Source organism: Procambarus clarkii, chromosome 92, assembly GCF_040958095.1.
Source record: "Procambarus clarkii isolate CNS0578487 chromosome 92, FALCON_Pclarkii_2.0, whole genome shotgun sequence".
In the NCBI taxonomy this organism is placed as follows: Eukaryota; Metazoa; Arthropoda; class Malacostraca; order Decapoda; family Cambaridae; genus Procambarus; species Procambarus clarkii.
The window spans coordinates 8,012,654-8,027,416 of NC_091241.1; the positions used below are offsets into that span (position 1 = coordinate 8,012,654).

Below are 14,763 nucleotides of genomic sequence, written 5' to 3' on the forward strand. Positions count from 1 at the left end.
TGTCAACCCATGTCTGTTATTTTTTTTAATCAACACTGTTTGTCAACCTATTGTATTTGTGCTGCTTTTTCAGTCATGTTCCCCTTTTTTTTTATCTTTATTTGTATTTGTTCTCAACACTTTTTATTCTTTATGCTCAATTAGTATTAAGTTCTAGATATTAATGTTTTTCTTGCCCGAAACGCATTGCGTAATAGTGGCTTTAGGCATTGTATGTACTAGCTCTATCTATATATCAATCCATTAATGTAACATCACTTGTATGTATGTACCTTACCTGAATAAACATATTTATTTATTTATTTATTTAAGAAAATAGATCGTACATTATGTATTATAGAACACGAATTGGGTAGGTTATACTACACTACCGCCCTCAGGATGGGTATAATACTTCTAATTCATAGTGTTGGGGGACAGGAAACCAGAGTGTATTCATACACGGTAGACTTCTACCAAGGCTTGGGGTTTACATGGGGCTGTGGTTCACATGGGGTTATGGTTCACATGGGGTTGTGGACCTCATACACATCCTGTGGGCGATAATGGGCCCCATACCCATCCAACAGTTGGTAGTGGACCTCATTAACATCCTACAGGTGGTAGTGGGCCCCATACACGTCAGATAACTAGTTGTGGACCCTATATCCATCCTGAGGATACACTGGCATTGTTGAAGGTAGCAATGTCCCAAGTAGGAGGTCTTAAGAGGCATCAATATCAGACTTGACCTGGTGAGAAGAAATGTCGTTATTTTATCCCGTCGTTGTAGATGTTTTTTAGTACCCCGAGCTGGTCTTCCTTGCCTTCCTTACTGTCTGGCTGTGGTCGTCTGAGGTGGAGGTTACAATAAAACAGTTATAAATTATAAAAATAAGTTAATTATAAATAAATTATAAATAAATAAGCTTATAAATCTCAAGGTAAACATACAACACTAACAGGCAGAACTGAAGAGGTTGGAGCTGTAGAGGGCGTGCAGGAAGGAGCTGGGAAAAGCCTGACATCCTATAAGACTCGTCTTGAGACTTGAACTCCAGGCGCTCGAGGAGTACCTTGGGAAGGGGACTGGTCAAGTCGTATACTGCAATTTCGGATACCGGGCTAGAAACAACTTCGTTCACTGAGAAGTTTGTATATACAAACCATTCTGGGAGACCAGTGATCAGATGAATATTACAGACTCAAGGGTAGCCTTCTCTTCTTGTATATAAATGAAAAAATAAATTCGTTTGTTTAATTCTAATGCTTGTAGGCGAGAACAGTTGTGAACGCCAGCTAGCGCACAAGTACATGAGCGCCCAAAATACTTTTACACAAAAGACATATACAGACAGGCGTGTGGCTTCTGACTTCTTTTTTATTGATTAATATTAAATATTAGGCGCTTACCTATAATAGTTATCATTTTATACATGTATAACTCTCACATAATAAATATAAAAGGAGTTTATCCAAAAACTGACAGAAGTGTTGTGTTTTGTGCGCTGTATCGTGTTTGTGGGCATTCGGGTGTGTTGTGTTTACGCTGGCGGGCGGCGTCCTTACCAACTCCGGATTATGTCTATTACATCACTAAACTTCATTTAATAACTATATGCCTGTTAAATAAAAGATTTTAATTGTTAATAGCATTATATTGTCGTTTTAATATGGAACACGTACACATATGCGAAACGTCGAAAGCTGGTGTCCGAAGTGGTAAAAATATTAGTGTGCGATGTTGTCAATGTACGGAGAGTCTTGTATCCGTTGTATGTGTGGTATAGCGTGTGGTTGTATGTGTGGTGTAGCGTGTGGTGTAGCGTGTGGTTGTATGTGTGGTATAGCGTGTGGTTGTATGTGTGGTGTAGCGTGTGGTGTAGCGTGTGGTTGTATGTGTGGTATAGCGTGTGGTTGTATGTGTGGTGTAGCGTGTGGTTGTATGTGTGGTATAGCGTGTGGTTGTATGTGTGGTGTAGCGTGTGGTTGTATGTGTGGTATGGCTGGTGTGTAGTTGTATGTGTGGTATGGCTGGTGTGTGGTATGGCTGGTGTGTGGTTGTATGTGTGGTATGGCTGGTGTGTGGTATGGCTGGTGTGTGGTATGGCTGGTGTGTGGTTGTATGTGTGGTATGGCTGGTGTGTGGTTGTATGTGTGGTATGGCTGGTGTGTGGTTGTATGTGTGGTATGGCTGGTGTGTGGTTGTATGTGTGGTATGGCTGGTGTGTGGTTGTATGTGTGGTATGGCTGGTGTGTGGTTGTATGTGTGGTATGGCTGGTGTGTGGTTGTATGTGTGGTATGGCTGGTGTGTGGTTGTATGTGTGGTATGGCTGGTGTGTGGTTGTATGTGTGGTATGGCTGGATTTTAAATTGCAATACTGTACTGTACTAGCAATATTTTGGAATTTAGGGCTTTGGCAGGTCGGCAGTGCCATGGGCTTATAACCCTATGGGTGAAAAGTGAATTCTGTTTTCTGACTTACGTTGGGGCTTGTTGAGCTTGAATGCAGTATATGTGAAATTATCATGGAGAGACACCAGTCTCCGTGGTGTAGTGGTAAGACACTCGCCTGGCGTTCCGCGAGCGCTTTGTCATGGGTTCGTATCCTGGCCGGGGAGGATTTACTGGGCGCAATTCCTTAACTGTAGCCTCTGTTTAACTCAACAGTAAAATGTGTACTTGGTTATAAAAACGATTCTTTGTGAGGATCGTATTCCAGGGACCTGCCCGAAACACTACGCGTACTAGTGACTGTACAAGAATGTAACAACTCTTGTATATTTCTCTCAAAAAAAAAAAAATATATGGAAAAGCTGATGGAGCAAAGGATCCCAGAGTATGTACCGAGGTGGGTTTGGGCGTGTTGAATGAATGGATAATAGTAGCAAGTAAAAAAATAAATACAGTAGTAGATAATAGATAAGCAAGTGTGTGTTGGTGTGAATTTGAGGTCTTGAGATGATTTCGGGGCTTATCATCCCCGCGGCCCGGTCCTCGACCAGGCCTCCTTTTTGTTACACACCCCCAGGAAGCAGCCCGTAGCAGCTGTCTAACTCCCAGGTACCTATTTACTGCTAGGTAACAGGGGCATCAGGGTGAAAGAAACATTTTTCCCATTTGTGTCCATCTCCACCGGGGATAGAACCCGGAAGCCTGAGGACTAGGAATCGGAAGCGCTGTCCACCCAGCTGTCAGGCGCCCTGACAGGATAGGAGAATAGGACCAAGATGATAGTGGGGCAAACTTAGTGAGGAAGCAGGAAATGAGTGTGAACAGCAAATGGGTTATGGAAATAGTGGCTGGGTGGAAGCAGTTTGTAAGGATGGAGTGCATGTACAGTATTTGATTATGGTGGACAATTCATGAGATAGCACTGTATACAGGTCTTAAAAAGCAGTTGGATACTGCTTAGAGTGAGAGATGAGTGCATGTCTTTTTTTATATTTACATAGTTTGAATGTTGCAATGAATGGAATATTGTAGTGGTTTTATTTTTTTTATACCTATAACCTGCTAGAACAATACAATAGTTTTGCATTTTTTCTTCTGGGCTAATGCTGCCCCCTCCTCATAAGTCTAAAACAAGATAATTAAAAGTTTTGTTACTAACCAATTACTTTGGCTTATGAAATTTATATAATATTCATTTTTCAGAAATGGGTGTACAGTACTCCCAGAAATAGCTAAGGCTGTAGAAGAGATGGATTGGACGTAAGTTTGCTGATTCTCTTGTACATTATGTAACGCTGTACTCAATAAAGTGTTTCAAATACTGTACTGGAGTAAATATAGTTGGTAAATAATAATTGAAATGGACTAGTAGTTTTATTTGCTCTTCATTGGGTATGGTATGATATGATTATGCACTGTATATTCCCTGTAAATACTATGGAGAGATTTAAAGTAAATTGTATTGCATGGAAAACTAGTATGGTTGCAATATTAACTTTTTTTTAATGTTTTCATTTGTGAATACTTGCCCTAAACATACTTGTATTATACATACTTGTCCAAGAAATGAGCCCATGTACTGTGCAGCTGTTTAATATGATAACTTCATAGTGCACAACAAAAATTATACCCAATTTTTTTTTTAATGTTGTTAAAATTGCCTCCCTGATCATGTAAATGGAAAAACAATTACAAAATCTAATTTTTTTTTTTTTTTTTTTTTTGAGATACTGTATACAAGAGTTGTTACATTCTTGTACAGCCACTAGTACGCGTAGCGTTTCGGGCAGGTCCCTGGAATACGACCCCCTGCCGCGAAGAATCGTTTTTTCATCCAAGTACTTTTTTTTAATGTTGCGTTAAACAGAGGCTACAGTTAAGGAATTGCGCCCAGTAAATCCTCCCCGGCCAGGATACGAACCCATGACATAGCGCTCGCGGAACGCCAGGCGAGTGTCTTACCACTACACCACGGAGACTGCAATTTGTCACAATGTCATCACAAGATGTTGAGCACATGTGCAGGAGTGACTTGAAGCTGATCTCTTGGGTGATTCAAGACCCGTGAGTTGCCACAGATACTTTTCTTGTGATTTTTATCGAATAGTACTATTATTTATGTTTTCGTGTACACAGTAGAACATGTGTAATGTTTTAATAATGATAATAAGTGTCACTAATGTGTCCACAAAAAAGTGGTCAATATTAAATGTTAAATTTTCACTAATATTTACTGTCTCACATACTCTGAAATAATGTGAGACAATGTACTTACACCATAATACTCTCTCAGTACTTCATGAGTAAATTCATTGAAGCACTCAATACAGTAGTACACATGGTAACTTTTGCATTCTGTGCACCAGGTACATGCTGACTTTCACTAATCGTCTTTTTGCATGCTTGTAAACATGGTACTTGGGTATAAATTTTGCAAGTCTTCCTGTACCCGCTATGTAACCAAACTTGTGTAGTGTGCAGTAGTCTATGCCGCTCAATCTGTCGGTAGCAATGTGTACATCTTCTGGCACAAAACTTGGAGAAGTTTAATACTGGAGTTCCCACTTGTGCAACTTTCAATGATCAGTGGGCTCTGACTCTGTCATTTTCTTCATCAATCTGCTGCAAAATAATGTTGATTTTGTAGTTGTGATGTGTATTATGCCTCGCATGCAAGTCTTGCATTTTTCAATATTAAAAAGTATTTGACAGTCTTCCAACCACTTTTGGATTTCATTTAATCTTTTTCTTTTCTCCATTTAATTCAATTATAATTTTTATTTCCCACTTCACCATAGATCTTGGTCATGTGCAAATTTGATAATGTGCTTTGTAATACAGGTACTGTATTCTCATTTGTCATAGATGTATTTGACAAAAAGGGTTGGCCCCAATATGGAACCCTGCAGTACAGTGTACTCAAGATTTCTCCAGTTGAAATCATTTCTATTAAGGATGACCCTTAACTGTGTTTTAACCAATGTTTTATTCGTCCTAGTACAGTATTCTACTATTTATTGCATGTGCTTGTAATTTCCTCGCCAGTCTGTCATGTGGTACTTTATTCTGCTCATTACTTCGCTAATTTCTGAGCAGGAGGTTTCTGATAGATCAACCGCATCTTCACTGAACTGAATGATTTTTGGTCTGATTCGCTTTTCGTCATAATTCAAGCCGGATTATAAGTTTTTGGATTTTAAATGTTTGCAAATTTTTAAGGGTAAATTATAGACTCTTCAGGTATATCTAGAACTAACACAAACATTTAATTACATTCATTAATTAATTAGTAATTTTAGAAATCATTAAGTATAAAAGATTGTAATCATCTAGGTGGACACAGGAAATGTTAGCCCAAAGCTTGCAAAATAGTAAACATTATCTATTGTAACATTCATTCTTAGGTTGCCAACGGATGTCCAGAATGAGGCAGTCCCACTTATTTTGGGAGGTGGGGATGTGCTCATGGCAGCTGAAACAGGCAGTGGCAAGACTGGTGCTTTCTGTCTTCCCATCCTACAAATTGTCTGGGAATCACTTAAGGATATTCAGCTTGGCAAGACTTCAAAAGTTACTAAAGAAATATGCAAGTGTCCATTGCTCTTTTGTGCCTGTTTATTGCAGTACTGTACTTGATATCTGAAAATTATTATTATAAATGCTTTTAGTATGCATAAATATAAATATGCATATACTAGTACTGTACATAAATTTTAATATAAATAGTATTAATATAAATAGTATTATTATAAATGTTGTTACTCTAATATTATACTGTTATTATTCTTTTCTTTTTTCTTTTTGCAAAATAGCTCCTCTCTGGTTGATGAGCTTCTTTGACCGTGACGCAGGAATGGCTGTGACACCTGAGGGCTTGCGGTGCCAGTCACGGGATCCTAAAACATGGCAGGGTGCCCGTTGCATCAAGGGTGTCACTGGCAAGGGAAAATATTACTATGAAGCCGTTGTGTCGGATGAAGGGTTGTGTTGTGTCGGGTGGGCAACTCCTCAGGTAGGCAGTATTACTGGCACCTTTGTTCCTCCAATTTCTTTTAGCTGCTGCTGAACATTTTATAGTTCAGTAGAAATGGTAATACTGTACTATACTGTATTCCCAGTGTGAATACCTAGTTATGACTTTTACTGGATTATATTATATATTTTTAAAGGTTTCTGTTCCATATCCAACCCATCCTGTTTAGTTTTTGTGACTGTGCACCATAGTACAAATTTTTGCTGTAAGGCATCGACATAATAAGCAATTAGATAGTAGAACTTTGTACTATTCACTTTATAGATAAAAAATTTAGCTAAAAAACAAACTTAAATATTCCTAGGCCTAGTATAGCGAGCATATATACTATATTATGCCTTGAATAGCGGATTTGTCCTAGGAAGGTTAGGTTAGGATAGTTTGTCTTTGCAGCACAAGTAGAAAATGGTGTTCGGTTTGTGAAAATTCAATAGTATTTATCATAAATACTATTAGAAAATAGAAAACATATCAATTTCTACTTTCTAATTGTGTTGTACATCGGTATATAAGAATGAAGGTAACTGCAGAAAGCCTATTGGCCCATATGTACACGTATAATCATCCTCATCCTTCCTATAAGTACTATTAAAACAGGTGAATGGGCTGAATATCTTATTAATGCCATTACCTATCAACTTGATATTACACAAGTTACTGTGGTGTAAAGAGTTTAAATTTAAATGGGGCAGTGTAGTTCTTTAGCGACTTCTTGGATCAAATCTTGTGCATATCTTCCCAAAAACATAGCCTAAGGGCCAGTTTTCTGCATTAATCTTTCAAAATGGTATTCATAGAATTGCTTCAGAACTGGTACTATGGTAGGTATGATTTTGTAGTGAAGTTTTCACAAGTAGTCATATCATAATCAACCTTATTTACTTATATACAACTCCTTTTGTTCTAGAGATTGCATTTTTTCATGTGTATTTTCATCTTCATGTAATAATAATAATAACAATAATAATACAGTAAGCCCTTGCTTTACATAAGCAAATTTCATGAAAACAAGTTTAAGATTGTAAACTGTTATAATAGCTGCAAGCCTCTCCATACAAAACTTCCAGGCAGCATTTGCCCCAAACTCTCCATATTAACCAACAAATTCAATCCTTGAAATCAACACAACTGCCAGGAAAGTCGGCACCATATTTGAATGCATCGACTAGCACATCCATTGATGATGATGTACAAATATTTGATGAAGTCAGACGAATCGAGGCATAGTTGAGGGAAATGCAGCTGCACTCTGCATATCAGAAAATGACTTGTAATTACGAAGCAATAAGATGCTTATCTTAACATACTAAGAAGGTTAGGTAAGGTTGGTGTTTTCTATGAAGCTTTTCAAGGTAAACTAAAATATTCACAATAAATTAGTATGTCACATATGCACGTATTTAATAAGTCAATATTGACTTAAGGAAGTGCGAGAACGGGTTGGAAAATGACTTGATTTTGGTCTATTGAATATCATTTATTAAACATGGTTACACGCCAAAGAGAACACTGGTAAAGTTAAACCCAACTGTTTGACACCTCCATCCTGGAAACAGCCATTGTTTCCAAAATGGTAATGAAAGTGAGTAAATATTTTATTTATATTTTTTTGAAGGGGGGGGGGTGGAAGGAACAGGCATTGAAGTCCATTTGGAAAAGATAATTATGCAAGAATTTAATGCAGAAAGTTGGTAAAATAAATTAAAACGTTAATTTGTGCTGAGTAAACCATTACTTGCGTATTTGTAATAAAGTATCTACCTCATGTTAGGCGAATTTAATGCTTTCAAAACTTCAAGAAGCAAAGGCTTGCTGTAGTTTGTACTGTATTTTCACCTGGTTACCTGGTTGATACCTGGTTGATGGGGTTCTGGGAGTTCTTCTACTCCCCAAGCCCGGCCCGAGGCCAGGCTCGACTTGTGAGAGTTTGGTCCACCAGGCTGTTGCTTGGAGCGGCCCGCAGGCCCACATACCCACCACAGCCCGGTTGGTCCGGCACTCCTTGGAGGAATAAATCTAGTTTCCTCTTGAAAATGTCCACTGTTGTTCCGGCAATATTTCTTATGCTTGCTGGGAGGACGTTGAACAACCGCGGACCTCTGATGTTTATACAGTGTTCTCTGATTGTGCCTATGGCACCTCTGCTCTTCATTGGTTCTATTCTACATTTTCTTCCATGTCGTTCACTCCAGTACGTTGTTATTTTACTGTGTAGATTTGGTACTTGACCCTCCAGTATCTTCCAGGTGTATATTATTTGATATCTCTCTCGTCTTCTTTCTAGTGAGTACATTTGGAGGGCTTTGAGACGATCCCAATAATTTAGGTGCTTTATTGCGTCTATGCGTGCCGTATATGTTCTCTGTATTCCCTCTATTTCAGCAATCTCTCCTGCTTTGAAGGGGGAAGTGAGTACTGAGCAGTACTCAAGACGGGACAACACAAGTGCCTTGAAGAGTACAACCATTGTGATGGGATCCCTGGATTTGAAAGTTCTCGTAATCCATCCTATCATTTTTCTGGCTGTCGCAATATTTGCTTGGTTATGCTCCTTAAACGTTAGGTCGTCCGACATTATTATTCCCAAATCCTTTACATGCTGTTTTCCTACTATGGGTACATTTGATTGTGTTTTGTACTCTGTATTATGTTTAAGGTCTTCATTTTTACCGTACCTGAGTACCTGGAATTTATCACTGTTAAACATCATGTTATTTTCTGATGCCCAGTCGAAAACTTTATTAATATCAGCTTGAAGTTTTTCAATGTCCTCAGCCGAGGTAATTTTCATACTGATTTTTGTGTCATCTGCAAAGGATGATACGAAGCTGTGACTTGTATTTTTGTCTATATCTGATATGAGAATAAGGAAAAGCAGTGGTGCAAGGACTGTACCCTGAGGTACAGAGCTTTTCACTGCACTTGGACTAGATTTTATATGGTTGACAGTTACTCGCTGAGTCCTGTTTGACAGAAAACTGAGTATCCAGCGTCCTACTTTACCGGTTATTCCCATTGACTTCATTTTGTGTGCTATCACGCCATTGTCACATTTATCGAAGGCCTTTGCGAAGTCCGTGTATATCACATCAGCATTCTGTTTCTCTTCTAATGCCTCAGTGACTTTGTCGTAGTGCTCAAGTAGCTGTGAGAGGCACGATCTTCCCGCTCGAAATCCATGTTGGCCTGGGTTATGAAGGTCATTGGTCTCCATGAAATTGGTGACCTGACTCCTAATCACTCTCTCAAATACTTTTATGATGTGCGATGTTAGTGCAACTGGTCTATAATTTTTTGCCAATGCTTTGCTCCCTCCCTTGTGTAGAGGGGCTATGTCTGCTACTTTAAGTGCATCTGGTATCTCCCCCGTGTCCAAGCTCTTCCTCCACACTATACTGAGTGCCTTTGCTACCGGCACTTTGCATTTCTTTATAAATATTGAATTCCATGAGTCTGGACCTGGGGCCGAGTGCATGGGCATGTTTTCAATTTCTTTTTCAAAATTTAGTGCGCTCGTGCATTGGGAGATGTTATATTTTATCAATTGCCTTTATGCAATAATATTTTTTATATTCACAACCAAAACAACTTATATTTTCAGGCAGCATTAGATCTTGGAACATGTAAATCGGGATTTGGATTTGGAGGCACTGGAAAAAAAGTCTAATTGCAAGCAGTTTGACGATTATGGTGAATCTTTTGGCCTCAGGGATGTCATTGGTTGCTATCTCAACCTGGATGCCATGGAGATGCATTACAGCAAAAATGGCACTGATTTAGGTAAAGCTTTCACATTACGAAGTGAATTCAAGAATGCTGTCTTCCATCCAGCTGTAGTTTTGAAGGTTGGTAGTATAGTACATGCATTATTCATGTTAGTTGTGTATTTTAAGCAGTGGTGGATAATTGGATGATGATATTAATTAATTATAGATATAGTTTAAGGCAGACTGAAATTTGCCCAGTTTTTTCTTTTTGTTGGTTTGTTATGCATTTGTCACAGTATTTGGACTTGGTGTATTTCAAAAGTGTATAGTGGTCATGTATATATACAGTGACACCTCCAAAATTTGGATCATATTTATGATCTAGGTCATTAAGAAAATTAATACAAATAAGTAAATTTCTTATTGAATTTTCTATCAGTTTTTAACTGTTGGTTCTTTACTCAAATCTCTCTAATTTCAATAAAGTGCAAGAATAACTTCAGTGAATTTAATGATATTTGAAAGTTACAGATGATAGCAATTTATGTGATTTCCAGAATGCAGAGATGTCTTTCAATTTTGGTGCAACAGAGTTCAAGCACCCACCTAAAGCGGGATACGTAGCAGTGTCTCAGGCCAGCAAGGACTGTACTGTGAGCTCAGGTGTGAAGGGAGGTGGAGACAAGCCACAAAAGCTTCAGAACAATGCTCCACACGCTGTCATTATTGAGGTAAGAATGGTAACACGTGACTGGTCTGTATTTACTTGTCCAGTATCTGGTTTATATTGATTGCTGGATGGATGTCTAACAATATAACCTATACAGTTCGGTACAGATTCATTTTTACATCACTGTTGCTTTTAAACTAACCTGTTCATTAAATCCTGGATACATACAATATGAAGATTCAAACTAAAAGTAGTATGTTGTGCTAAGTGAATTGTTAAACAGTTTAGATAGAAGTGGCAAGTTCCAAAAGCAGACCATTTTTTTTTTTAATGCAAACAAAAGTTTTTATCATTTAACAGCCTTCAAGAGAACTCGCAGAACAGACCCTAAAACAGGTTCAAATGTTTCGTAAGCATCTAGATAATCCAGTGGTTCGTGACCTTCTTGTTGTTGGTGGTATACCCGTGAAGGAGCAAATAGCAGCACTCAATGCAGGTGTGGATATTGTTTGCGGTACTCCAGGACGCTTGGAAGATCTTATTAATACAGGACAACTCTCTCTCCAGTCTTGCAAATTCTTTGTGTTGGATGAGGCTGATGGACTTCTTAAACAGGTAAGTTTGATTTTATCCAAGGAAATGTACTTTTTATATTTTGGTAGTAAATATGTAGGAATATCTGATATAAATTCAAGTACTGTATCATCAGCTTGCCTTATGAATTAGAAAAAAAACTAAGAACTCTTGACTACCCGATTTCTTGTATTAAGTCAACTACTCGTGGAACATTTACACATTTCCTTAATGTGCGTCTTTGGCTATCAGTAAATGGGCACTTGAGAGTTGGGCAACTTTTATAGATTTCATCCTGGAAAGGTTGGTCATATTTTTTAAATGACTTTAAATATACAGCTGATTTAATTATAAGGTAACTTGATGCATTACTGTATTTTGTTGACTTTCATTTATTGCATTAAATTTCTTGCCATATTTTGTTTCATGTAATTACTTTATCTTGTATACAAGTGTACTGGTATTGCAGGGGCATGAGCGTCTCATCAATAACATCTACAACTCCATACCCAAAATCACATCTGAAGGCAAGAGACTCCAGATGGTGGTCTGTTCTGCCACCCTACATTCCTTTGAAGTGAAGCGCATGGCAGTAAGTTTCTGAACCCTTATTTGGTAACACTTGTTTGCTAAGGAAAATTGTGCCTTCTCAACGGTGCAATGTCTTAAGACTAAGGATTATGAATTATCTTAGATTATGGTATACTATATAATAATCAAGTGAAAATTAACAAAGTGAATAGCATGACTAGTGTGTTCCAAGCATATATGGAGTGGAAAGAATGTTGTCTAATATATCAATTAGTTTCCATAAAGAATATTTTGTACAAGGGTGACATTTTATTAATGGTTAGGTATACATATTTTATATATATAATATGACATTGTGTCTTTAATACTTCAAAGTTACTTAATGCTCTCTTTTTCAATGTGGAAATACTGTAGATTGAATCATAAGTGCATGTTAGGAATTTGTGTATCAGACTTTATGAATGTAATTGCAGAAGTGGTGAAGGTGAGAGATTCAGTAGTTTAAAGCTTTACTATTCATGTTGGAAGGCTGCTGAAAATGTGTTACCTGAAAGAAATAGAAGAAAAGATAATATCATAGTAAATATAGTACAATATTTAGTATGTTGCTTTTACTATAGGCACGGTTTACATTCCACCAGTCAATTTCCTTCCCTCAGTTCTGTCTTTGCTCAATCTTATTTGCATGAAACTTTTCCAATTACACGCATCAAATATTTAAACGACAGATTCTAGTACTGTACTTCCTACATCACACACTCGTCATCCTTTCTACTACAGTTTGCTTCAGTTTACTCATTTTCAAGTCTTCTACTATCCACAGTAAAGCTTTCAGCTGCACAATATCTCACCCCTCGCACACTGCTACAACTCCATATGTTTCACCCAAGTATGGATGATGATGTTGATGTTCAAGATTCGCTACTTGGAACAAAAAGTCCCAAGCAGCACGGGCTATGGTGAGCCTGTAGGATGATGATGACAAAACTCTGGCATGTTACATTTCATCCACCTGCTTTAAAGCTGTCATTAAGAGCTATAGAAACTTAATTTTGAGAACCTTTCACAGAGGAGCAGCATCATTACCAATTTTCCATGCAGATTTCACTTGAGGACTTTAAGGCATCAGTGCAGCTACTTCCTTCCCTCTCTTCCCTCATTTCACAACCTGTCCTCTTAAAAATGTCGCTTTTGGCCGTTTGCCCGTATGGCCGAAAGTGGACGTACAGTTATATGAAAATGAAAAAAAAAATGAAAATTTGGGATTTCTTTTTTTTTTTTCAACAACAGTAAGTTAAGGGTCCTCTGGTAGGTTAGGTGGGCAGGAAATTCTCATAAAGTTTCAAAACGTTATGAAAAACGTTAATTGAAAGTCTCCTCTTCTAACCTTACCGAGTAAGCCGGACGACTCAAACAGAAAACAGGACAGTACGTCACTTTTGTGAGTTAATTTCATTTCAAATTACGTCCACTTTTGGCCATAGCGCGTATACGAGCGAAAAGTGACGTTATTTTTAAGAGGACGGGTTGCATATCATCCCATCATCTTCCTGTGAAGAGGAAGTTTGTGTTGTTGTATTTCTGCAGTAATTGGCATCTCACAAGGAGCTCTGTATACCTACTTAAGCACTACTGTGGATCATTGCTGCTATTGATTTACTGGTGTGTGTGGTCATTCATGTTCTGTGATTGTGTTTTGTGAAAAGTATGGTTAATTTATTGTGTAATATGTGTAACAAGTTTTATCTCTTCATATACGCCTCCATATTTTCTTGGTGTTGATGCCTTCCAACCTCGTGAAAGTGGAACATAGTGGTAGTGGAGCAAGCTTGTCTGATATTAGACACTGAACTTAAGAATCCTGTGTGTGGATGGTGCAAGTGCATTGCACCTAACGATGCACTTGCAATGCACTATTTAAGTCAATTTAAATTATTTATTCCAGAAATTTGTAGAAAAATGTTGAAATTCTGCTTGATTGTATTAAGGAGATGGAGAATGTATTTAAAGCAGATTACTTAAAGAATGAACAGAAGTACAGTACTTGCTATATTTTGTATTTAAATGTTATTATTAACTGATAAAATAGAATTGTCTGTAAATGGTACAGTATGAATATAATGTACTGTATTGCTAATCATTGTTATGTCAGTTCTTATAGCAGATTATTTGAAAGAATTGGTTGCTACTAGTCTGTTAAATAAGGGTGTACATGTTGAAGCCAAAACTTTTATCGTATAATATTTTTTTAATTTTGGTTTTTAATTTAGTGTCTATAAATAAGAGATGTACAAAAAATTTGTAAAAAGAAGAAAAAAATAATAATTTTACCAAGAATATTTTCTTGATATTAGAGCCTCTGAATTCCAAATAGAGTACAGATATTTCAATACCTTAAAATAATTTTGCTCCGACCAGTGAATTTTACTATAGAAAAACTTTACATAGGAATGTTTGATGCACTTCCCGACCTGGGTAGATCTTAAAGGGGAAGATGCTGTGCCCGAGACTGTCCACCACGTTGTTGTAACCATTGATCCCAGAACGGATAGTAGCTGGAGCAATCTTCGTCGCCATCTGCAGACTGATGGCGTGCATGTTAAGGATGGCGTACGACCTGGGAACAATACACCTGGTAAGCAAATAAAAGTGCAAGGCTAAGCTTTACAGTTAATATTTGAGAATGTGTCTTAGTTTTTGAAAGTGCTGTAAGTGTAAGTGCTTCTAATGTTTTAATTTGTTATGCTTTTCAGTTTGGTTTCCAGAATTTTTCTTTAGCTTGTTCAGATATGTATTTAGATACCATTTGCCAAT

General features: G+C 37.6%; 1 long non-coding RNA gene and 1 pseudogene across 1 annotated transcript; one reads left to right on the forward strand and one right to left on the reverse strand.

The window, feature by feature from the left end:
• Window positions 1-290: 290 nt before the first annotated feature.
• Window positions 291-1,082, reverse strand: LOC138359716 (uncharacterized). Its single transcript, XR_011226019.1, has 2 exons — window positions 943-1,082; window positions 291-832 (listed from the first exon to the last, which is right to left on the reverse strand). It is a non-coding gene; the product is annotated as an uncharacterized lncRNA (long non-coding RNA).
• A 1,543-nt stretch (window positions 1,083-2,625) lies between these two features.
• The window catches only part of LOC123775100 (ATP-dependent RNA helicase Ddx1-like), a 30,202-nt pseudogene continuing 18,064 nt past the window's right edge, over window positions 2,626-14,763 (forward strand).